Source organism: Chiloscyllium punctatum, chromosome 17, assembly GCF_047496795.1.
Source record: "Chiloscyllium punctatum isolate Juve2018m chromosome 17, sChiPun1.3, whole genome shotgun sequence".
Lineage (NCBI taxonomy): Eukaryota > Metazoa > Chordata > Chondrichthyes > Orectolobiformes > Hemiscylliidae > Chiloscyllium > Chiloscyllium punctatum.
Window position 1 is genome coordinate 18,502,042 of NC_092755.1, and position 26,734 is coordinate 18,528,775.

Here is a 26,734-nt window from a genome sequence, read left to right on the forward strand (position 1 = left end):
GCCTTAAAAATGGATAAGACCTATGAGGCTTGAAGGGAGATTAATCTTTTGGAGAAGTTAAAAGACTCACTTTCAGAGATAGTATGAATTCATGTTAATGTACAGAAAGTTCAAGAAGTGAGAAGCGCAGCAGAAATGGCAGGTAAATATGCATTGTGGCATGTGATGATATTTAGTTTCTGGCAGGATATTCATCCTGTGAGGGTTAGAAATTGGGAGAAGGGAAGATCACAAATTACAAAGCGAACAGTAGCGCACAATAGTTTACCACAGATGAAAAAAGAAGCTCATGGGGGCTGAAAGGTGGTGAAATGCCTCAGGTGCTCTCACTATAAGGTAGTGGAACACATAAAATTACAGTGCTGATGGTTTAAGAAGGGCAGAGGGTAAAAGTTGTTTTCACTGCAGTAAGCTGGGACACACCGTTCTGGGCATTGAAGGAAGACACTTTGGGGAAAGATGTGGTTGAAGAGGCTAAGCCCAGTGGCATTAGTGAAACTGGTAAAGGAGACCCCAAGTGGAGCCGAGGAGCTGCAGGAAATTGCACAGCCTGGGCAAGGGCTGGGTATGGAGGCAGTGCCTGATCTCTCTGAAGAATTCGCCTCTGTAGATAAAGTTTACTCAGAAAGAACTGATGGAGAAGGACAAAGAGTTATAATTTTGTGAGATACGGGATCTGCTCAGTCTCTAATAGTTGAGAAGTGAGGCGCCAGAAAAGCACAACAGATCAGGCAGCATCCAGACAGCAGGACAATCGAATATCAGGCAGAAACCCATTGTAAGGAGGGGTGGCGGGACAAGGGGGCTGAAAGATAAATTCGAGGATAGTAGCTGGGTTGGTGGGAGGGTCACTGGGAAGGCAATAAGAAGATGTAGGGGGAGTGTTAGTGATATGTCGGTGGGGAGGGTGGAGTCGATAGGTGGGAAGAAAGATGGCCAGTTAGGGCAGTTCAGGAGGGCAGTTCTAGGTTGAACGGTTGGATCTGGGAGAGGTTGGTGGAGGGGAGGTTTGGAATTTGGTGAAGTCAACGTTGATGCTGTACAGTTTGGGGGTTCCTGCTGTCCTCCCATCGATAAGTGTCCTATCACCCTCCTGTCCGACCTATCACCATCACACCCCACCTGCATCTACCTATCGCCTTCCAAGCTCCCTTTCACCCAGCTCCACCCCCACCCTCCAATTTATTTCTCAACCTCCTTCCCCCTCCCTTACCCCCCACTTTCCTGATGAAGGATTTATGCCTGGAAATTCAACTCTCCTGCCCCTCGCATGCTGCTGACGAGCTATGCTTTTCCAACCGCACACTTTTCAACTCTAATCTCCAGCATCTGCAGTCCTCACTTTCTCTCAACCTTTAATCGTAAGATATGGAAGTATTTTGACTCTTTCTGGCATGTTATTCAAGAGCATGATAACTTGTGGAATGGGGACAGACATTAAGCATTCCCTTGTGTAACATCAGCATGGAGTGCCAAATCAAGATTGGGGAAGTAACAGTGAGAGTGAGGGACAGGGTGTTATTTCCAGGATTGCAGTTTGTTCGTGGGAACGATTTAGCAGAATCCAAGGTGAGAGAGGCTTTCTTTGTGGTGGAGAAGCCAAAGGAAGACTATGGAATTGGTGAGTTAAAAGAAAATTACCCAGGATTTTTCCAGACTGTATAGTAACAAGATCCCACTGTCATAAGTTACAGCAGGAAGAAATAACGAACGAAAAGACAAATGAGTCGATGCTCAGTGAACTGACACCCTGTTTGATGTAACGGTGCAGAAAAAACCTGAACAGGCAGAGGGTCAGGCAGAGGTGTTTAGTCCAGAAAGTCTAATGGACTTACAACAGATATATACACACACATACACACACACATACACATGCACACACACAGAAAAGGAATCAGAATATATTGTCGAACGTTATTAACTTAAAGATAGAATTCTAAAATTAAAATGGAGACCCCGATAGGTTAGTGCAGAAGGGAAATGGGCCAAAGTGTACCAGATTGTGTTAGCAGTAACATACAGTGTTACGGGTAGTTCATAAACGAACTGCAGGCGGTCACTTAGGTGTACAGAAGACTCAGGCTAAAGTACCGAAGCATTTCTAGTGGCCTGGAATGCACAAGGACGCTGTTAATTTTTGTTGTACGTGACATACATACCAAATTGTAGGTAAGTAACAGGCAGTAATAAAACCACCACTTTTGTTGCCAATTCCTGCATTCGAAGAACATTTCACGTGGGTTATGATTAATTGTGTATCTCCCCTTTCTAAAATAAAAGTGGAAACCAATATTTGCTGATCACAATGGATGTGTCTACCAGATTTCCAGAGGCAATTCCATTATGGAATGTTAAGGCAAAAAGGAGGTGGAGGAGTTGGTAGCTTTCTTTACTCGCTGTGGACTGTCCAGAGAGATTCAGTCAGACCAAGGGTCTCATTTTATCGCTCAACTGTTTAAGGAAGTCATGGATAGCTTAGGCATATAGCACTTCAAATCAAGGGCGTCCCATCCTGAATCTCAGGGAGCCTTGGAAAGTTAGCATCAGACACTGAAGACCGGATTACCCGAATGATTGGAATAAAGGTGTCCCATTAAATTGTTTGCTATTAGAGATGCCCCAAATAAATCTACTCACTTTACTTCCATTGAGTTAATGTTCGTACATGAATTGAGAGGTCCTTTGAAATTAATTAAATATAAATTGACAGGACCGAAGTCGGAAATCTCACACTTGGATTATGTGTGTAGGGTGAAGGAGAGAGTGAATGGAGTAGGTGAGTTAGCTAAACAGTATCTGAAGGACACAACATAGAGTGAAGCAGTTGTCAGATAAAAACTCTGAAACTTTGAAGATTTAACATGGGGTTGACGTATTAGTATTGCCACCAGTGGTAAGAAATCCCTTCAAAGCCTGGTTTAGTGGCCCCTTTCAAATGAAAAAAAATGTGGGGTCAGTTAAACTATCTAGGAAATATACCGGAGATGACAAAGAACTATATCGAGATTTCATATGGATGAATAATGCACTAGCCACATTTAAGACACAGGAACAGAGTTGTGTCCATTTGAACAAATTGTGCAGCTTATCTGTATGATGTAGTGATCCTTAGCAAGTAATTGAAAGCTCACATGTTACAGTTGTCAGAGCATGATGAACGATTACAAGAAGCAAACTTGGTAATAAACTTTATAAAAAAGAATTCAGGAAGGCAGGGGTGACGTTCTTGGGGCATTACATTGGAAATGGAAGGTTGACCCCATGAAACACAAAAACGAACGGTGTTGAGGAATTTCTACGACCATCCTCGAAGAAAGAGGTGCTTCGATTTTTGAAACTGAGTGGATTCTATCGGAAGTTTGTTCCAAACTTCAGCATCGTATTCGCACCACTGATGTACTTACTAAAGAAGAACACAGAATTGTTGTGGACGGGACAATGCCAAGAGGCATTTGAGAATTTTAAAGCAGTATTAATCACCACACCAGCTTTAGCTGCACCAAATATTTTTAAACCCTTTGAAAATTGTGTTTGATGCTCGGGATATAGGGGTCGGAGAGGTATTGATTCAGAAAGATCATGATGGAATTGAATGACCAATTGGCTACTTGTCGAAAAACTCAATATCCACCAGAAAAAAAACCCAGAAAATCTCCATTATTGAACAAGAATGATTAAGTTTCACACTGGCCTGACAATACTTTAATGTGGATATGGTTGTGGACAACGACAAATAACTCGCATTTCTTGGAATATTTAAAGATCAGAATATGAGAGTATTTCATTGGAGTCTTATCTTACCAACTTTAACCTTGCAAAACGTACATGCTGTGGGTCCTAAAATGTGATAGCAGATGCGTTATCGCGGATTTAAAGGAAAGTATTTAGATAAAATTTGACTTATTGCAGTGTTATATATATGTGTGCAGAATTAATATGAATGGTATAGCTGAGATTAATACTTTTGTATTTCATAATAATGGGATTAAGAAGTAGAGGAAAAGAATTGAAGCCATCTTTTAATTCTGCTGGTTCATGTTTTTTTTTTCTGAAGCGGGAAGATGCTATGAAGCCGAAATCATGTCCGGTCATTTAAAGACAGAACGGGTTTTGCTGAATAGAAAGTACAGCCACAGACGCCAGCTAAAGGTCACACTGTTCCACATGTCACAATTAACTGGGAAATGGAAATCTGAGTTTTGCTTGCTGTTTTGAAAACAATTCAAAAACAACCAAAGAGTTTAAATAACGCTCAGGATACCAGAAGCCAACAGAATGTGAATATTATTGTTTGGACACCTGGAAAGCAATCAAATTATGAGAAATATTATATCATGGGGTGTATATAAACCCAGCATTTTGAACACTAGAGGGAGAGCCACTGCATTCCAACAGCAGAGTAACGGTTGGACAGCAGGAGTGCTAACTGGCCATCTCAAACACTCTCTATCAAAGATACATGTTAATGTAAACCTACTTGCATAAAAGAAAAATGACCCAGGAGATCAGCAGCTGAAAGAGTGAACACAGCGGGGAAGATAGAGAATGTGTGGTTGTAATGTTTCATATGTGGATTGTTGGAACAGCATATTTTTACAGATTCGGAGTCAGATGGTAAGTAGCTCAGACAAGCGGCGCTTGGATTCGTGAATAGTTGTTGTTTAGTGTTCACTACTAAAGTTAAGAAATTAACTTGCTAATTTTTGTTTTAATAGTGGAATGTAGGAGCTCTGTGTCGCTCATATTTTAACAGATTATGAGATGAGGCGAGCTTTTCTGGGTGTTTGGTTTTAATTAACAAAGTGGTTCGACTCCACATTGTAAAAGTCCATCCACGCTGATCCCATTTCTCTGCAGTTGGCCCATATCTTTCCAGTCCTTTCCGATCCACATATTTATCCAAATGCTATTGAAATGCTGTTAATGTACCCCCTCAGCCACATCTGCTGGCAACCCATCCACGTACCAGCCCTCTGTGTAAAGAATTGGCTCCTCAGGTTCCCTTTTATTACTTCCCCTTTAACCTTAAACTGATCTCCTCTCGTCCTCGATTTTCTAAACCTTGGAAAAGACTGAGAGCATTCACCCTATCCACATCCCTCATGATTTTATACAGCTCTATTAGGTTCCCCCTCAGTCTCCTACACTCTAAAGAAACGGTCCTAGCTTGTGCAAACTCTCCCTATAACTCAGACCATTGGGTCCTGGCAATGTCTTTGTAAATTTCTTCTGCTCTCCTTCTAATTTAATAACATCCTCCCCATAACAAGGTGACAAAACTGAACACAATACTCCAAGTGCGGCCTTACCAAAGTCCTGTGTAACTGCAACATAAATTCCCAACTTCTATACTCAATGTCCTGCCTGAAGAAGGCCAGTGTCGCAAATGCCCTTTTCACTGCCCTGTCGAACGGTGTCTCCACTCTCAGAGAACCGTGCACCTGAACGCTAAGGTCTCTCTGCACACTACACAACTTAAGACGCTCCCACGCACCATGGAAATCCTACCTTGATTTGAGATTCCAAAATGCAAGACCTCACACTTCTATATTAAATTCTAATTGCCATTTCTCAGCCCACTTGCCCACCTGATTAAGGGCCTGCTGCAATTTCTGATACTCTTCCTCACTAATCACAATAGCACTTATTTTAGTGTCACCTGTAAACTTACTAATCATACCTTGTACATTCTCAACCAAATCATAGATAACAAACAGCGATGGACCCAGTCTCCAGTCTGACAAACATCCTTTCACTAAACCCTCTGCTTCCTACCAACAAGCCAACTGTGTATCTAATTGGCCAAATCCCCCAACATTCCACGTGATGGTACCTTCCATAGCAGCCTGCCATGTGGAATCTTATCAAAGGCCTTACTGAAATCCATAGAGACTACGTCTACTGCTCTGTCCTCGTCAACCTTCCTGGTCACTTCATCAAAGGACTCTAAGAAATTTGGGAAGCATGGTCTCCCACTCACAAGTCTCACAAGACTGCTCCGAATCAAACCCTGTGTAAGTAATGGGTGCAGTCAATGGTATGCCGTCCTTCATTGTAAGATTATTCGAGTAACTAAGTAAAGCCATCTTCTTGCTGTTGTAGGGACTTGCCGAGAGAGCATTAGGGGCACTCTGTACAGATTTGATCATCTTTGTAAGGAATGATCTCCTCACCACAGACACTGATGATGGTATCATGGGAATAAAGTGAAGACGCTGAGTGTTTAATCTGTAGAGCTCTGAAAGACGAAGAAATGGTGACGCTGAAACATGAGGAGTGGCAGCAATCACTTATTTCCAAAAGAGACATTGACCCAGGATTGATTGGTTTAATTTATTGTCACGTGTGCCTCAGTACAAGGAAACACTTTGTTTATGAGCAGTGGAGGCAGATCATCGTAAGCATGGCCAGACAGATAATAGGGTGGAAATAGACTTGGACAGAGTAAGGCACAGGATACACTGAACAGGACGTGCACTAGACAAGATCAGCATGAACAAGATCAGCATTATTTCAACTTAGAGAGCCCATTCATCAGTCTAACGTGAGTTTCCTAATAGTTTATATACCTAAATTAACTCTCCCCATGTTATTGTGCAGTTGGCGTGTGAACCCTGTACTGAACGTCAGGTTGCTCACAATCCCCAACAGCAGCCACAATACCTTCCACCTGAAACAGGTAGCCATTCCCATCAGCTTCCGCCCTACATAGAGAACACCAGGCTGGCTTCTCGGAGATGGAAGGTGCCTTCTTGAGACTTCACACAAGACATATGATTTCTCTGCTCACGGCATGTTAAAGACCCACGTGTGTATCATAAGCAATGGAGCCAAGAATGACAGTGTGGAGCAGTCTGTCTGCGCAGCTCCTGCTCCACTTGTTCATCATGTTAGAGCATTAATTAGGAGATAGTGAGGACTGCCCATGCAGGAGGTCACAGTAGAGATCGATTGCTGGAAAAGCACTGCGGGTCAGACAGCGTGCGAGAACCAGGAGAACCGACGTATTGGGCATAAGACATTCATCAGGAATCAGCATCAATTACCTAATTCTGCCCCCCTGTAAATGCATTGAGGTGGGAATGGCCTCCTACTGTTCCTGTATAAATGACTCAAGGGACTGACTGGCTTCTTCCTCGTCCAATTGGACAGGGCCAAGGGCCTGACTGGGTTCCTGTTTGACAGCTTGATGTACTGACTAGTGTGACAATGCCGCAGCTTTAAGAGGTTATTTTGTCCGGGTTTCATTTAAGAGAGAGATTGAACGATTGTTACCAAGCTGGTTACTTCAGACCACTTGAGTAAACAGGAAGGGAGGCCTTGGGTTAATTTTAATGCAGCATGAATGGGTGTGGCCAGCTCTCACAGATTAGGATCTTTGGGTTGTGGTTTCTCAGTAACATCAGACACTATTGGGGTCTCCACAGAGTTGGAAGCTTCAGGGGATGTCTCCTCACTGCTCCTGTCTCTGAATTTTCTCTTGGTGCTGTTTTCAATTCCTGGATTGAAGATATATTTGTGAAAGTCTGCGTCTGAATTTTTCTTTTTGCCAAGGGAGAATGGGAGTTTATGGGAGTTTCCTATGTTGGAATAGTTCATTAGTAATAGCTCCTAAATTTATCATTCTGTTAAGCTGTCCAATAGAATTACGTTTTTCTAAATTCATCTTTCTTTGGTTTTATTTCATCTTTCGTGTTGAAATAAATGGTGTTTTGCTTCACACCAAGTAGTTTGACCAGTCACATTGCATCTGGAACAGACACTTTACATTTCCTTTAAAATATGAAAACATTAGTCTAGGCTACTGCCTTCAAATATTTTTGAGGGGCTCTCGTGTGGTCCATCACACTAGACTCCTTCCCTTCCTGAGTAATAGGCTGGAGGCACTGAATGGGCTGTCCCTGTTCTTCTGCAATAGTGTCAATGGGCTGTATGGCTTCCTCACATTCCTGTGAAACCAGTGTTAGGTGCTGAATGAACTCTTGTTTTACTGTGGCAATGTGCTGTTACATGAATGTTACTGACACTTTAACAACATAAGTCTCAATGGAGTCTGGGTCTTGCTGCACATGAACACAAACCAGTTCAGGAGCTGAGGGGGGAGAAAGTGTTCTGAACATTGTGGAATCTTCAGTGAAAATCCCCAGTTCTGATCTTATAGTGGGGAGGGTGGGTCGGGGAGACATTGATGAAGCAGCTGAAGATGTTTGTGAAGAGGAAGCCACCCTGACGATCTCCCACAAAGCTGAGCCAGGACTGAGATGATGAACATCTTCCTTTGTGCCATGTTAGACTCCAAACACTGGAGAGTTTACTCTGATTCCCATTAAGTCCAGTTTTGTTAAGATCCTTGATGCCAACAAAAGTCAACCACTGCCTTGATATCAGGGCCAGTCATTTTTACCTGAACCCTTGTGTCAACCTCTTTTGTTCATATCAATAAGCCATGACATAGGAACAGCAAGTGTTTTCTTCAAAGAGGTGTGATTGAATGAGTGGATTTCTCTTCTCAAGAGTGTTGGGGAGCAAGATGACTGAACGTATTTGAAGAGGAGGTAGATGGATATTGACCTGTCAGAGAGTTGAGGGCTATGAATAATTGGGTATGAAAAAGGATTTGAGACCAAGAGCAGATCAGACATGATCTTAGTGAAGGGCAAGGCAGGCTTGGGGAGTGAGCGACCAGCCCCTGTTTCTGATGTTCTCACATTCTGTTATTGGAATGTTCGTGGGTGTTATTTTCATGAAAGTTCTGTTATTGAATGTTGCAGTCAGGGAGACCAGCGGATTTTGTGAGCCATTGCTTGGTCAGGTATGTGGGCTGTATTCACAGTGTAACTGGGTCTACAACATGACCAACAAATGAAGCACAAGTTGCAGAGAGGGGGAGCTCTGGAACGGTAAATGGGTGTGAGCTGTACATCCTGTCACTTCCAGCATGGGCTGCAAGTTTCCCTGCGCTGGGCAGTGATCTAACAGTGTGCTACTGAGCAATGCACTGGGGTGGGGTACACAGTCCTACATGCTGGGAGTTTAACCCCTCCTGGATTACAGATCAATGCACTGTGGTGGTGTACACAGTCCTATATGCTGGGAGGGCAACTGCGCCTGGTTTACAGATCAATCCACTGGGGTGGTGTACACAGTCCTATATGCTGGGAGGGTAACTGCTTCTGGTTTACAGATTAATGCACTGGGGTTGTGTACCCAGTCCTACATGCAGGGAGGGTAACTGCTCCTGGTTTACAGATCAATGCACTGGGGTTGTGTACACAGTCATACATGCAGGGAGGGTAACTGCTCCTGGGTTACAGATCAATGCACTGGGGTGGGGTTACATAGTCCTACAAGCTGGGAGGGTAACCGTTCCTGGTTTACAGATTAATTCACGGGAGATCGCTGCACAGTTCCCTGTGCTGGTCAGACCATCTGGTTGAGGTTTATAGAGAATGCAATGATGTGGTTTGTGTAGCTCCTTATGCTGGATGGATATTTGTTTCAGGTTCACACATTAGTGCCTTGCTGTGGTCTGCACAGCTCCCCGTCCTGGACAGATATCTAGTCCGGGGTTATAGATCAATGCACTGCTGTGGTCTGCACAGCTCCTCGTGCTGGACAGGTATCTAGTCCGGGGTTATAGATCAATGCACTGCTGTGGTCGACACAGCTCCCCGTCCTGGACAGATATCTAGTCCGGTTTTATAGATCAATGCACTGCTGTGGTCTGCACAGCTCCTCGTGCTGGACAGATATCTAGTCCGGGTTTATAGATCAATGGACTGCTGTGGTCGACACAGCTCCCCGTCCTGGACAGATATCTCGTCCGGGTTTATAGATCAATGCACTGCTGTGGTCTGCACAACTCCTCGTGCTAGACAGATATCTAGTCTGGGTTTATAGATCAATGCACTGCTGTGGTCTGCATAGCTCCCCGTGCTGGACAGAAATCTAGTCCGGGTTTATATATTAATGCACTGCTGTGGTCTGCACAGCTCCCCGTGCTGGACAGATATCTAGTCTGAGTTACAGATCAATGCACTGCTGTGGTCTGCACAACTCCTCGTGCTGGACAGATATCTAATCTGGGTTTATAGATCAATGCACTGCTGTGGTCTGCATAGCTCCCCGTGCTGGACAGAAATCTAGTGCGGGTTTATATATTAATGCACTGCTGTGGTCTGCACAGCTCCCCGTGCTGGACAGATATCTAGTCCAGGGTTACAGATCAATGCACTGCTATGATCTGCACAGTGTTCCACTCTGGACAGATTTCTGGATTGTATTGACCAGTGTAATGGATGAATCTGGACAGATTGCTGGGTTGTACTGAGCAGTACACTGGCCTGGTCTGTACAGTGTTCCCTGGTGAACAGATATCTCCTCTGGGTGTATGGTGTCTGGGCTGGTTCTGTGAGGTGGATTGAGAATGTGGTATATCTAACACTTTCAGCTGATCTGGCAATGCCTTTAGTTCTCATTCCTGTGATTGGACCCTCCGTCTCTCACACCATTAATGTTCAAGTGTGCCCAGGCACAGTACATCATGTTGGTGGGGGGTGGGGGGGGGGGGTGAGAAGGAAAGGTCATGGACAGGTCAAGGAGTTCCCCGGAACGTTCTATCCCCAACATTCTATAACTGACATTCCCCGGAACGTTCCGTCCCCAACATACTTTAACTGACATTCCCTGGAACGTTCTGTCCCCGACATTCTTTAACTGACATTCCTCGGAACGTTCTGTCCCCAACATTCCCCGGAACGTTCTGTCCCGGACATTCTATAACTGCCATTCCCCGGAACGTTCCATCCCCAACATTCTTTAACTGACATTCCCCGGAACGTTCTGTCCCTGACATTCTATAACTGACATTCCCCGGAACGTTCTGTCCCCGACATTCTTTAACTGACATTCCCCGGAACGTTCTGTTCGCAACCTTCTATAACTGACATTCCCCGGAACGTTCTGTCCCGGACATTCTATAACTGACATTCCCCGGAACGTTCTGTCCCCAACATTCTATCACTGACATTCCCCGGAACGTTCTGTCCCTGACAGTTTTTGTGAACGGCCGGCCGTCAGTGAATTGAACAAACGATAAGATCCCGAGGGAAGAGATCCCGTTCCAGGGAGAAGGAGACATTGTTCCGAAGGCCCGTCAGGCAGTTAAAGGGGTGAATACGTTTTCCCTGCATTTACATTTCTCCACGACACAGGATCGACCACAATTGAGAACAAAATACAGGAATTCCCAAACTCCGTTTGTCTTCAGGAAACTGGGAGAGAAACCTTCAGGACAGCAGCGTTTCCACCCTCCGTATTAGGAACTGGGAAGGAGTGACCTGTGTCTGCTCTCGAGTGATCGAGTGTGTGGGAATGTTCTAGAAACCATCTGTCCTTATGGATGTGTTTCTGTGTGTTTGCGGAGGGAGGGTTTCTTGTGGTTTATGTCACATTTTTGTCAGTAATTCCGACCTTCCCATTTGTTATTCCAGTTCCAATTATTTTAATAAATCCCTGAATACTGGGACACATTTCAAAATCTCACTGGGTCCCCGATCAAACGGGTCCCTTTGCCTCCAAGCTGATGGATAATGGGTTTGTTTTCCTTCCTCACAGTTAACGTAGTGACAATCTACGTCCTGCTTTATAAAGATTGTGGATTGTCTCCATGTGTCAGACGTTACCTGGGGGCCATGGCAGCGGCGGATCTCCTGGTCATTATCCTCGACCTGATCCTGCGACACATTCCTATTGCTTATCGGGAACAGTTTTATTTCCTGAGGCATTCCGTCCCCGTGTGTAATATCCACGCCGTCCTGCTTTATGCAGCAACTGACTGCTCTGTCTGGTTCACCTTCACTTTCACCTTTGATCGGTTTGTGGCCATTTGTTGCCAGAAGCTGAAAAGTAAATATTGCAGTGAGAAAACGGCGGCTGTGGTTCTGGGAGCAGTGACTGTGCTGAGCTCTTTCAAGAACATTTTCTGGTATTTTATGCTCACGGCTCGGTATTGGCTGCTGAATCGCCCCTGGTTTTGTGAGGTAACAGACGCTGTTCGATTCTCCAGTGTCTGGGTCACAATCGAGTTCCTCCACCACATTTTAACCCCGTGTGTCCCATTTCTCCTGATTCTACTGCTCAATATTATCACTGTCAGACACATTTTAGTGACCAGCAGAGCCCGCAGGAGACTCTGCGCTCACACCAATGGGGACGCTCAGTCTGACACTGAAATGAGAAACCGAAAAAAATCCATTATTTTACTGTTTGTTATCTCGGCCAATTTCATCCTGTTATTGTCAACGTTAGCGCTGTATTCTATATGGAATCGGATGTGGCATTTTGGGTATCAGTCTGTGTATCTCCATCGCTTTGTGCGGGAATTGGGCTTCATGCTGCAGCTCCTCAGTTGCTGCACAAACACGGCGATTTATGCCGTGACCCAGACTAAGTTCAGGCAGCAGCTGAAGAATGTGCTGAAATATCCCTTCACCTGAATACATCCATCAATCAAAAATTCCCTCATTAATTAATCCATCGGGATTTTCTCATTTCAGTTCAGTGTTTCAGCGATGGAGCAGCCTGTAGCTATGGTAACAGACTGAGGTAGTGCTGTATTGTCCATCCTTATCCCACAGGGGGGTTACAGGGAAACGTTTCAATGTTTCCATCAACTAAGCGGCCAGTGAAAAGAGGCACCATCCCACTGACTGTATCCATCACTTCCATTTGTAAACAATAAAAATGTTGATTAAAGCGTGCCGAGCAGCAGAGTGACCGATGTTGTTGTGTGTCTTTGAGTTGGAGGAGCTGAGCTGGAGAGAGACAGACTCAGCCCCACGTCCTGGTCCTCAGGGAAGGGAACGGCACTGGACCCTGAGCTCAGGAGCTGGGTTTAACTCCCTCTGTTCCCCCACTCCAACCTGGATTCCCCATTTCCTCTCCCCCACTCTTTCTCCACATTTCTCTCCCTCTCTCTGCACACTCACTCTTTCTCATCACCTCTTCCTTTCACTCCCCCTCGCACCCCTCTCACACACACCCCCAACCCTGGTTTCTACACCTGCCTCCACATTTTCCTCTCTCCCCCGCTCACTCTCACTCCCACTGTCCTGCCATCGCTGTCTCCCTCCCGCAATTCAGTCTCTACCCCATTTTCCCTTCCTCCCACATCTCACCCCAACCCCCCACATGCAGCCTCACCATCAACCCCACTCCAAGTCTCTGGGTCAGAGGGGGACGGAAGGACTAGGGAGACAGAGTGTGTCAGAGAGGTGGGGAGGGACAGGAGGGAGAGAGATTCAGTCAGAGAGAACCCTAAGACTTACAGCTTTACTATCAACAGGACCCCCTTACACTTATTGGGCCACTATCACCCTGACCCCCTCACACTTACAGCTTCACTACGAGCTGGACACACTCACACCTACTGCATCACTATCAGATAGAGCCCCTTACACTTACTGCATCACTACCAGCCTCTCCCCCTCACACTTATTGCATCACTATCACCCTGGCACAATTACGCTGACTGCGTCACTGTCACCCTGAACACCTCACACTAACTACGTCACTGTCACCATGACCCCCTCAGATTTACTGTGTCAATACCAGTCTGACACCCCCACACTTAGTGCGTCACTGTCCCCCTGAGTCCTTCGCACTTATTGTGTCACTGTCACCCTGACCCCCTCACACTTACTGCGTCGCTCACACCCTAACCCACTCACACTTACAGTGTAAATGCCAGCCTGAACCCCTCACATTCACTGCATCACTATCACCCTGACCCACTCACACTTACTGCATCACCGTCACCCTGACTCCCTCACATTCATTGCATCACTATCATCCTGGCACAATCACCCTTATTTTCTCACTACCAGCCTGACTCCCTCAAACTTACGGTGTCCATGTCACCCTGACCCCCTCAGACTTACTGCATCACTGTCACCCTGACCCCCTCACACTTCCTGAAAAACAATTACCCTGACCCCCCTCACACTTACTGTATCACTGTAACCCTGACCCGCTCACACTTACTGCATCACTGTAACCCTCACCTCTTCACACTTTCTGCATCATTATCACCTTGACCCGCTCACAGCTACTGCATCAATATCACCCTGAATCACTCACACTTACTGCGTCACTGTCACCCTGATCCCCTCATACTTACTGTGTCACTATCACCCTGACCCCCTCACACTCACTGCATCACTATCATCCTGACCCCCTCAAACGTACTGCGTACTATCAGCCTGACCCCCTCACACTTACTGCGTCACTATCACCCTTAAACCCTCACACTTACTGCGCCACTGTCACCCTAGCTCCCGTCACACTTACTGCGTGACTATCACACTGACCCCCTCATATTTGAGCTTCACTACATGCTGGACACACTCACACCTACTGCATCACTATCAGATAGATCCCCTTACACTTCCTGCATCACTCCCAGCCTCTCCCCCTCACACTTACTGCAATCACTATCATCCTGACCCCCTCATGCACTGCGTACTATCACCCTGACCCCCTCACACTTACTGCGTCACTATCACCCTGAACCCCTCACACTTACTGCGCCACTGTCACCCTGGCTCCCGTCACACTTACTGCATGACTATCACACTGACCCCCTCATATTTGAGCTTCACTACATGCTGGACACACTCACACCTACTGCATCACTATCAGATAGATCCCCTTACACTTCCTGCATCACTCCCAGCCTCTCCCCCTCACACTTACTGCATGACAATCACATTGACTTGCGTCACTGTTACCCTGACCCCCTCACACAAACTACATCACTGTCACCCTGACCCCCTCACACTTACTGTGTCAATACTAGTCTGACCCCCTCACACTTACTGCGTCACTGTCCCCCTGAGCCCCTCACACTTCCGGTGTCACTGTCACCTTGACCCCCTCACACTTCCTGTGTCACTGTCACCCTGACCCCCTCACACTTACTGCATCACTGTTATTCTGGTCCCCTCACGCTTGTGCGTCATTATCACCCTGACCCCCTCACGCTTACAGCTTCACTATGAGCTGGACACACTCACACCTACTGCATCACTATCAGATAGAGCCCATTACACTTACTGCATCACTACCAGCCTCTTCCCCTCACACTTATCGCATCACTATCACCCTGGCACAATCACACTGACTGCATCACTGTCACCCTGAACACCTCACACTAACTACGCCACTGTCACCCTGAACACCTCACACTAACTACGTCACTGTCACCCTAACCCCCTCAGACTTACTGTGTCAATACCAGCCTGACCCCTCCACATTTACTGTGTCACTGTCCCCCTGAGCCCTTCACACTTATTGTGTCACTGTAACCCTAACCCACTCACACTGACTACATCACTGTCACCCTGACACCCTCGCCTTACAGTTTGACTGTCAACCTGACCCCATCACGCTTACTGCTTCACTGTCACCCTGACCCCCTCGCACTTACTGTTTCACTGTCACCCTGACCCCCCCCACACTTACTGCGTCACTGTCCCCCTGAGCCCTTCACACTTACTGTGTCACTGCAACCCTGACCCACTCACACTGACTGCGTCACTGTCACCCTGAACACCTCACACTAACTACGTCACTGTCACCCTAACCCCCTCAGACTTACTGTGTCAATACCAGCCTGACCCCTCCACATTTACTGTGTCACTGTCCCCCTGAGCCCTTCACACTTATTGTGTCACTGTAACCCTAACCCACTCACACTGACTACATCACTGTCACCCTGACACCCTCGCCTTACAGTTTGACTGTCAACCTGACCCCATCACGCTTACTGCTTCACTGTCACCCTGACCCCCTCGCACTTACTGTTTCACTGTCACCCTGACCCCCCCCACACTTACTGCGTCACTGTCCCCCTGAGCCCTTCACACTTACTGTGTCACTGCAACCCTGACCCACTCACACTGACTGCGTCACTGTCACCCTGAACACCTCACACTAACTACGTCACTGTCACCCTAACCCCCTCAGACTTACTGTGTCAATACCAGCCTGACCCCTCCACATTTACTGTGTCACTGTCCCCCTGAGCCCTTCACACTTATTGTGTCACTGTAACCCTAACCCACTCACACTGACTGCATCACTGTCACCCTTACACCCTCGCACTTACAGTTTGACTGTCAACCTGACCCCATCACGCTTACTGCTTCACTGTCACCCTGACCCCCTCGCACTTACTGTTTCACTGTCACCCTGACCCCCTCACACTTACTGCATCACTGTCACTATGATCCACTCACACTTACTGCGTCACTGTCACCATGACCCCCTCACATTCACTGCATCACTATCACCCTGAGCCATCACATTTACTACGTCACTGTCTCCATAACCCCTCACACTTACTGCTCACTATCACCCTGACACCCTCACACTTACTGCATCACTATCACCCTGACTCCCTCACAATTACTACGTCACTTTCATCCTGACCCCCTCACTATTACTATATCACTGTCACCCTGACCCACTCACAGTTACTGCGTCACTATCACCCTGAGCCCCTCAAACTTACTGCGTCACTATCACACTTAGCCCCACACAGTTACTGCGACACTATCACCCTGACCCCCTCACACTTACTTTGTCACTGTCACCCTGACCCTGTCACACTTACTGCGTCACTATCATCCTGACCCCCTCACAGTTCCTGCGTCACTATCATCCTGACCCCCTCACCGTTCCTGCGACACTATCATCCTGACTGACTCTCAATTATTGCATCATTGTCAGCCTGATCCCTCAGAGTTACTGTGTCACTATCATTCCTGACCCCTCACACTTACAGCTTCACTACGAGCTGGACACACTCACATTTACTGCATCACTATCTGACTGAGCCCCTTACATATACTGCATCACTACTAGTCTGGTTCCCTCACACTTACTGCATCATTATCACCCTGACCTCATCACAATTACTGCAACACTCTCACCCTTACCGCCTCACACTTACTGTGTCACTATTACCCTGGCACAATCACATTTTCTGCATCAGTGACACCCTAACATCCCGACACTTACTGCGTCACTGTCACACTGACCCCCTCACACTTACTGCGTCACGGTCACCCTGTCCCCTCACACTTACTGCGTCAATATTATCCTGACCCACTCACACTTACTGTGTCAATACCAGCCTGACCCGCTCACACTTACTGCATCAGTATCACCCTGGCCCCAGCACACTTACTGTGTCACTACTAGCCTCTTCGTCTCACACTTACTGAATCACAGTCACCCTGACCCCCTCACGCTTACTGCGTCACTGTCACACTGACCCCCTCACATTCAGTGCGACGCTATCACCCTGGCATATACACACTTACTGCATCACTACCAACCTGACTCCCTCAAACTCACTGTGTCCCTGTCACCCTTACTCCTCAGACTTACTGTGTCACTTTCACACTGACCCCATCACTCTTACTGCGTCCCTATCTCCCTGACACCATTTAATGCATCACAATCACCCTGAACCACTCACACTTTCTGCGACATTATGACCCTGACCCCCTCACAGTTCCTACGTCACTATCATCCTCAACCCCTCACAGTTATTGTGTCACTGTCACCCTGAGCCCCTCGCAGTTCCTGCGTCACTGTCACCCTGGCCCCGTCACACTTACTGTGTCACTACTACCCTGACCTTGTCACACTTACTGCGTCACTATCATCCTGACCCCCTCACAGTTCCTGCGTCACTATCATCCTGACCCCCTCACACTTACTGTGTACTGTTACCCTGACCCCCACACACTGACTGCGTCACTGTCACCCTGACCCCCTCACACTTAATGTTTCACTGTCACCCTGACCCAATCACACCTACTGTGTCACTTTCACACTGACCCCCGCACTGACTGCATCACTATCACCCTGACCCCCTCACACTTACTGTGTCACTGTCCCCCTGACCCCCTCACACTTACTGCATCATTATCACCTTGCCCACTCACACTTACTGCGTCACTGTCACCCTGACCCCCTCACACTTACTGCACCACTATCACCCTGAGCACCTCATACTTACTGCATCACTATCAACCTGACCCACTCATACTTACTGCATCACTGTCACCCTGACCCTCTCACATTCACTGTGTCACTATCATCCTGACACAATCATACTTACTTTGTCACTACCAGCCTGACACCCTCAAACTTACTGTGTCTCTATCAACCTGACCCCCTCACACTTACTGTATCGCTGTCACCATGACCCCCTCACACTTACTGCGTCACTGTCACCCTCACAATTCCTGCATCACAATTACCCTGACACCCTCACACTTACTGCATCACTGGCACCCTCACAACCTCAGACATACTGCATCACTGTCAACCTGACCCCCTTGCACTTATTGCGTCACTATCACCCTGACCTCAGTTAATGCATCAAAATCACCCTCAACCCCTCACACTTTCTGCAACAATATCACCCTGACCCCCTCACAGTTCCTGCATCATATCATCCTCAACGCCTCACACCTACTGTGTCACTGTCACTCTGATCACCTCACACTTACTGCATCACTATCACCCTGAGCCCCTCACACTTACTATGTCACTACCAACCGTGATCTTGTCACACTTACTGCATCACTATCATCCTGACACCCTCACAGTTCATGCGTCACTATCATCCTGACCCCCTCACACTTACTGTGTCACTATCATCCTGACCCCCTCACACTTACTGCGTCACTGTCACTCTGACCCAATCACACCTACTATGTCACTTTCACACTGACCCCCTCATACTGCTTGCATCACTGTCACCCTGACCCCCTCACACTTACTGTGTCACTGTCCCCCTGACCCCCTCACACTTCCTGCATCACTATCACCCTGACCCCCTCACAGTTAATGCGTCACTGTCACCCTGACCCCCTCACACTTACTGCGTCACTATCACCCTGAGCCCCTCAAAATTACTGTGTCACTGCCACCCTGACATTGTCACACTTACTTCGTCACTATCATCCTGGCCCCTCACAGATCCTGCGTCACTATCATCCTGACCTGCTCACACTTACTGTGTCACTGTCACCCTGACCCCCTCACACTTACTGCATCACTATCACCATGACCCACTCACACTTACTGCGTCACTGTCACCCTGACCCCCTCACACTTACTGCAGCACGATCACCCTGACCCACTCACACTTACTGCGTCACTGTCACCCTGACCACCTCACATTCACTGCGTCACTATCACCCTGACCCTTCACAATTACAAAGTCACTATCATCCTGACACCCTCACACTTACTGCTCGCTATCACTCTGACCCCATCACACTTACTGCATCTCTCTCACCCTGACTCCCTCACAATTACTATGTCACTGTCACCCTGACCCCCTCACACTTACTGTGTTACTATCATCCTGACCCACTCACACTTACTGTGTCAATAACAGCCTGACCCACTCACACTTACTGCATCACTATCACCCTGACCCACTCACACTCACTCCATCACCGTCATCCTGACCCCCTCACAATCACTCCATCACTTTATCCCTGACATCCTCACACTCACTCCATCACCGTCACACTGACCCCCTCGCACTCAATCCATCAAAGAAAACCTGACCCCCTCACACACACTCCATCACTGTCATCCTGACCCCCCCACACGCACTCCATCCCAGTCACCCTGACCCCCCCACACTCACTCTATCACTGACACCCTGACCCCCTCACACTCACTCCATCACCATCACCTTAACCCCTTCACACTCACTCCATCACCCTCATCCTGACCCCATCACATTCACTCCTTCACCATCACCATGACACCTCAGACTCATTCCATTACTGTCAACCTGTCCTCTCACACTCCAACCACCACGCTCACTTTGACACTCACACACACTCCATCACACTCACCCTGACCGCCTCACACTCACTCCATCACTGTCACCCTGACACCCTCACACTCACTCTACAACCGTCACACTGAACCCTCACCGTCACTCCAATTACCGTCACCCTCACCCCCTCACACTCACACCATCACCATTACCATGACACATCACACTCACTTCATCACTGTCACACTGTCCCCCTCAGATTCACTCCATCACCGTCACCCTGACCGCCTCACACTCACTCTATTACCGTCACACTGACCCCTCACACTCACTCCATCACTGTCATCCTCACCCACTCATACTCACTCCATCAAAGTCACCATGACCCACTCACACACACTACTTCACTGTCATCCTGACCCCCTCACACTAACTCCATCACTGTCACCCTGACCCCCTCACTGTCACTCCATCACCGTCTCCCTGAACCCATCACACTCACTCCATCACGGTCACCCTAACCCCTTCACACTCACTCCATCACCCTTCATCCTGACCCCATCACACTCAATCCATCACCATCACACTGGCCCACTCACATACACACACATTCTCCGGCACACTGACTCCCACACAATCACTCCATCAATGTCACACTGAGCACCTCACACACACACAATCTCCATCATACTGACCCCCTCCCAATCACTCCATCAGCGTCAACCTGACCCCCTCACACTCACTCCATCACTGTCACTCTGACCACCTCACACTCACTGCATCACTGTCAACCTGACCCCCTCATACACACTCCATCACTGTCACCCTGACCCTCTGACACACACTCCTTCACGGTCATCCTGACCCCCTCACACTCACACCAGCACCATCACCCTGACCCCCTCAAGCACACTCCATCAACGTCACCCTGACCCCCTCACACTCACTCCATCACCGTCTCCCTGACCCCCTCAAACTTAATCCATCACTGTCACTCTCACCCCCTCACAATCACTCCTTTAACGTCACCCTGACACACTCAGTGTCACTCCATCACTGTCTCCCTGACCCCCTCACACTTACTCCATCACCGTTGCCCCAACCCCCTCACACTCATTCAATCACTGTCACCCAGACCTCCTCAAACTCACTCCAACACCGTCAGCCCGATCCCCTCACACTCACTCATCACCATCTCCCTGACCCCCTCACTCTCACTTCATCACTGTCATCCTGCCCCCTCACACTCACACCATCACCATCACCCTGACCCCCTCACACACACTCCATCAATGTCACCTTGACCCCCTCACAGTCTGCCCGAAACGTCGATTCTCCTGTTCCTTGGATGCTGCCTGACCTGCTGCGCTTTTCCAGCAACACATTTTGAGCTCTGATCTCCAGCATCTGCAGTCCTCACTTTCTCCCCTCACAGTCATTCCATCACCATCGCCCTGACCCCCTCAAACTCACTCCATCACTGTCACCCTGACCACCTCACACTTCATCCATCACTTTTACTTTGACCCCCTCACACACACTCCATCACGGTCACGCTGAACCCCTCACACTCACTCCATCACCGTCACCCTGACCCCCTCAAGCACACTACATCAACGTCACCCTGACCCCCTCACACTCACTCCATCACCGTCTCCCTGACCCCCTCAAACTCAATCCATCACTGTCACTCTCACCCCCTCACAATCACTCCATTAACATCACCCTGACACCCTCAGTGTCACTCCATCACTGTCTCCCTGACCCCCTCACACTTACTCCATCACCGTTGCCCTGACCCCCTCACACTCACTCAATCACTGTCACCCTGACCTCCTCAAACTCACTCCATCACCGTCAGCCTGATCCCCTCACACTCACTCATCACCATCTCCCTGACCCTCTCACACTCACTCCATCACTGTCACCCTGACCCCCTCACACTCACTCCATTAACGTCACCCTGACACCCTCAGTGTCACTCCATCACCGTCTCGCTCACCCACTCACACTCACTCAATCACTGACACCCTGACCGCCTCACAGTCACTCCATCACCGTTGCCCTGACACCCTCACACTCACTCCTTCACTGTCACACTGACCCCCTCACACACACTCCATCACCATCACCCGCACCCTCTCACACTCACTCCATCACCGACACCCTCACCCCACTTACACTCACTCTATCGCCACCATCCTGACCCCCTCACCCTCACTCCATGACCGTCACACTGGCCCCCTCACACTAACTCCCTCACCGTCACCCTGACCACCTCACAATCCCGATATCACCGTCACTCTCAACCCTTCATACTCACTCCATCACCGTCAAACAGATCCCCCTCACACTCACTCCATCACCGTCACCACTAATGCCTCACACACACTACATCACCATCACCCGGAACCCCTCACACTCTCTCCATGACTGTCACACTGGCCCCCTCACATTCACTCCATCACCGTCACCCTGGCCCCCTCACACTCACTCCATCACCCTCATCCTGACCCCATCACATTCACTCCTTCACCATCACCATGACACCTCACACTCACTCCATCACTGTCAACCTGTCCTCTCACACTCAAACCATCACGCTCACTTTGACACTCACACAGACTCCATCACACTCACCCTGGCCCCCTCATACTCACTCCATCACTGTCATCCTGACCCCCTCACACTCACTCCATCATCGTCACCCTGAACCTATCACACTCACTCCATCACCGTCACCGTAACCCCTTCACACTCACTCCATCACCCTCATCCTGACCCCATCACACTCACTCCATCACCGTCACACTGGCCCACTCACATACACACACATTCTCCAGCGCACTGACACCCTCACAATCACTCCATCAGCGTCAAACTGACCCCCTCACAATCACTCCATCACCGTCACCCTGACACCCTCACACTCACTCCATCGATGTCACTCTGACCCCCTCACACTCACCGCATCACCGTCAACCTGACCCCCTCACACACACTCCATCACTGTCACCCTGACCGCCTCAGACACACTCCTTCACGGTCATCCTACCCTCCTCACGCTCACTCCATCACCGTCTCCCAGCCCTCCGCACTCAATCCATCACTGTCAAATCCACCCCCTAACAATCACTCCATTAACGTCACCCTGACACCCTCAGTGTCACTCCATCACTGTCTCCCTGACCGCCTCTCACTTACTCCATCACCATTGCCCTGACCCCATCACACTCACTCAATCACTGTCACCATGACCCCCTCAAACTCACTCCATCACCGTCAACTTGATTCCCTCACACTCACTCCTTCACTGTCACACTGACCCCCTCACACACATACCATCAACATCAACCGGACCCTCTCACTCTCACTCCATCACCGACATGCTTAGCCCACTTACACTCACTCTATAGCTGCCATCCTGACCCCCTCACCCTCACTCCACCAATGTCACCCTCACCCGCTCACACTCACTCCATCAGCTTCACCCTGACCCCCTCACAGCCACTCCGTTACCATCACTCTGACCCCCTCACACTCACTCCATCACCGTCACCCTGACCCCTCACACTCACTCCATCACCATCACATTGACCATCCTCACACTTACTATATCACCGTCAACCTGCCCCTCTCACACTCACTCCATTACCATCACACATACCCCCTCACACACACTCCATCACCTTCACAGTGAACCCCTCACACTCACACCATCACTGCAACCCAGAACATCTCAGACTCACACCATCGCCATCACCCTCAAATCCTCACACTCACTCCATCATCGTCACACTGACCCGCTCACACTCACTCCATGACTGTCACACTGGCTCCCTCACACTCACTCCATCACCATCACCCTGGCCCACTCACACTCACTCCATCACTGTCACACTGACCCCCTCGCAATCACTCCATCACGGTCACACTGACCGCATCTCACTCACTCCATCACAGTCACCATGACCCCCTCACACTCATTCCATCACTGTCACACTGACCCCCGCTCAATCACTCCATCAGCGTCACCCTGACCAACTCACAATCACTCCATCACCGTCACTCTCAGCTGCTCACACTCACTCTATCACCGACACACTGACCCCATCACACTCACTCCCTCACAGTCACCCTGACCCTCTCACACTCACTCCATCAACGTCAACCTGACCCCCTCACACTAACTCCATACCTATCGTCCTGTCCACCTCACACGCATTCCATTCATGTCACTCTGACCCCCACACTCACTCCATCACCGTCACCCTCACCGTCATACTCACTCCATCACTGTCACACTGACCGCCCTCACACTTACGATATCACCATCAACATGCCCCTCGCATACTCACTCCATCACCGTCACGCTACCCCCCACATTATCTCCATCAATGTCACTGTGACCCCCTCACACACACCGCATCACCGTCAACCTAACCCCCTCACACACACTCCATCACTGTCACCCTGACCCCCTCACTCTCACTCCATCACCGTCACCCTGACCCCCTCACACTCACTCCATCAGCATCACCCTGACCCCCTCACACTCACTCCAACACCATCTCCCTGACCTCCACACTCAATCATTCACTGTCACTCCCACCCCCTCACACTCACTCCATTAACGTCACCCTGACACCCTCAGTGTCACTCCATCACTGTCTCCCAGAGCGCCTCACACTTACTCCATCACCATTGCCCTGACCCCCTCACACTCACTCAATTACTGTCACCATGACCCCCTCAAACTCACTCCATCACCGTCAACTTGATTCCCTCACACTGACTCCATCACTGTCACCCTGACACACTTACACTCACTCCATCATCGTCACACTGACCCGCTCACACTCACTCCATGACTGTCACACTGGCTCCCTCACACTCACTCCATCACCATCACCCTGGCCCACTCACACTCACTCCATCACTGTCACACTGACCCCCTCGCAATCACTCCATCACGGTCACACTGACCACATCTCACTCACTCCATCACAGTCACCATGACCCCCTCACACTCATTCCATCACTGTCACACTGACCCCCGCTCAATCACTCCATCAGCGTCACCCTGATCAACTCACAATCACTCCATTACCGTCACTCTCAGCTGCTCACACTCACTCTATCACCGACACACTGACCCCATCACACTCACTCCCTCACGGTCACCATTACCCTCTCACACTCACTCCATCAACGTCAACCTGACCCCCTCACCCTAACTCCATACCTATCGTCCTGTCCACCTCACACGCACTCCATTCATGTCACTCTGACCCCCACACTCACTCCATCACCGTCACCCTCACCGTCCTACTCACTCCATCTCTGTCACACTGACCGCCCTCACACTTACGATATCACCATCAACCTGCCCCTCGCATACTCACTCCATCACCGTCACGCTACCCCCCACATTATCTCCATCAATGTCACTCTGACCCCCTCACACACACCGCATCACCGTCAACCTAACCCCCTCACACACACTCCATCACTGTCACCCTGACCCCCTCACACTCACTCCAACACCATCTCCCTGACCTCCACACTCAATCATTCACTGTCACTCCCACCCCCTCACACTCACTCCATTAACGTCACCCTGACACCGTCAGTGTTACTCCATCACTGTCTCCCAGAGCGCCTCACATTTACTCCATCACCATTGCCCTGACCCCCTCACACTCACTCAATTACTTTCACCATGACCCCCTCAAACTCACTCCATCACCGTCAACTTGATTCCCTCACACTGACTCCATCACTGTCACCCTGACACACTCACACTCACTCCATCACTGTCACCCTGACCGCCTCACACTCACTCCATCTCCGTCAGCCTGACACCCTCACACTCACTCCTTCACTGTCACATTGACCCCCTCACATATATTCCATCAACATCAACCGGACCCTCTCACTCTCACTCCATCACCGACATGCTTACCCAACTTACACTCACTCTATAGCTGCCATCCTGACCCCATCACCCTCACTTCATGACCGTCACACTGGTCCCCTCACACTCACTCCATCACCCTCACCCTGGCCCCCTCACACTCACTCCATCACTGTCACATTGACCCCCTTACGGTCACTCCATCACCGTCACTCTGACCCCCTCACACTCACTGCAACAGCGTCACCCTCACCACCTCACAACCACTACATCACAGTCACTCTCACCCCCTCACAATCACTCCATCACCGTCACACGGACCCTACCCCCTCACACTCACTCCATCGCCATCACCCTGACCCGCTCAAACTCACTCCATCAATGTCAACCTGACCCCTTCACACCCACTCCACCACTGTCATTCTGACCCCCTCACACACACTCCATTCATGTCACCCTGACCCCCTCACAATCACCCATCACCGTCACTCTGACCCATTCACACTCACACTCATCACTGTAACCCTAATACTCTCACACTTGCTCCATCACTGTCATACTGACCCCCTCACAATCACTCCATCAGTGTCACCCTGACCACCTCACAATCACTATATCACCATCACTCTCGAACCCTCATACCCACTCCATCACCCTCAAACAGACCCCCCTCACACTCACTCCATCACCGTCACCACGACCCCCCCACACATACACCATCACCATCACCCTGACCCCCTCACTCTCACTCCATCACCGTCTTCTCACCACCTCACACTCACTCTATCGCTGTCACCCTGACCCACTTCACACTCACTCCATGACTGTCACACTAGCCCCCTCACACTCACTCCATCACTGTCACACTGGCCCCCTCACGGTCACTCCATCAGCGTCACTCTGACCCCTCACACTCACTCCATCAGCGTCACCCTCAC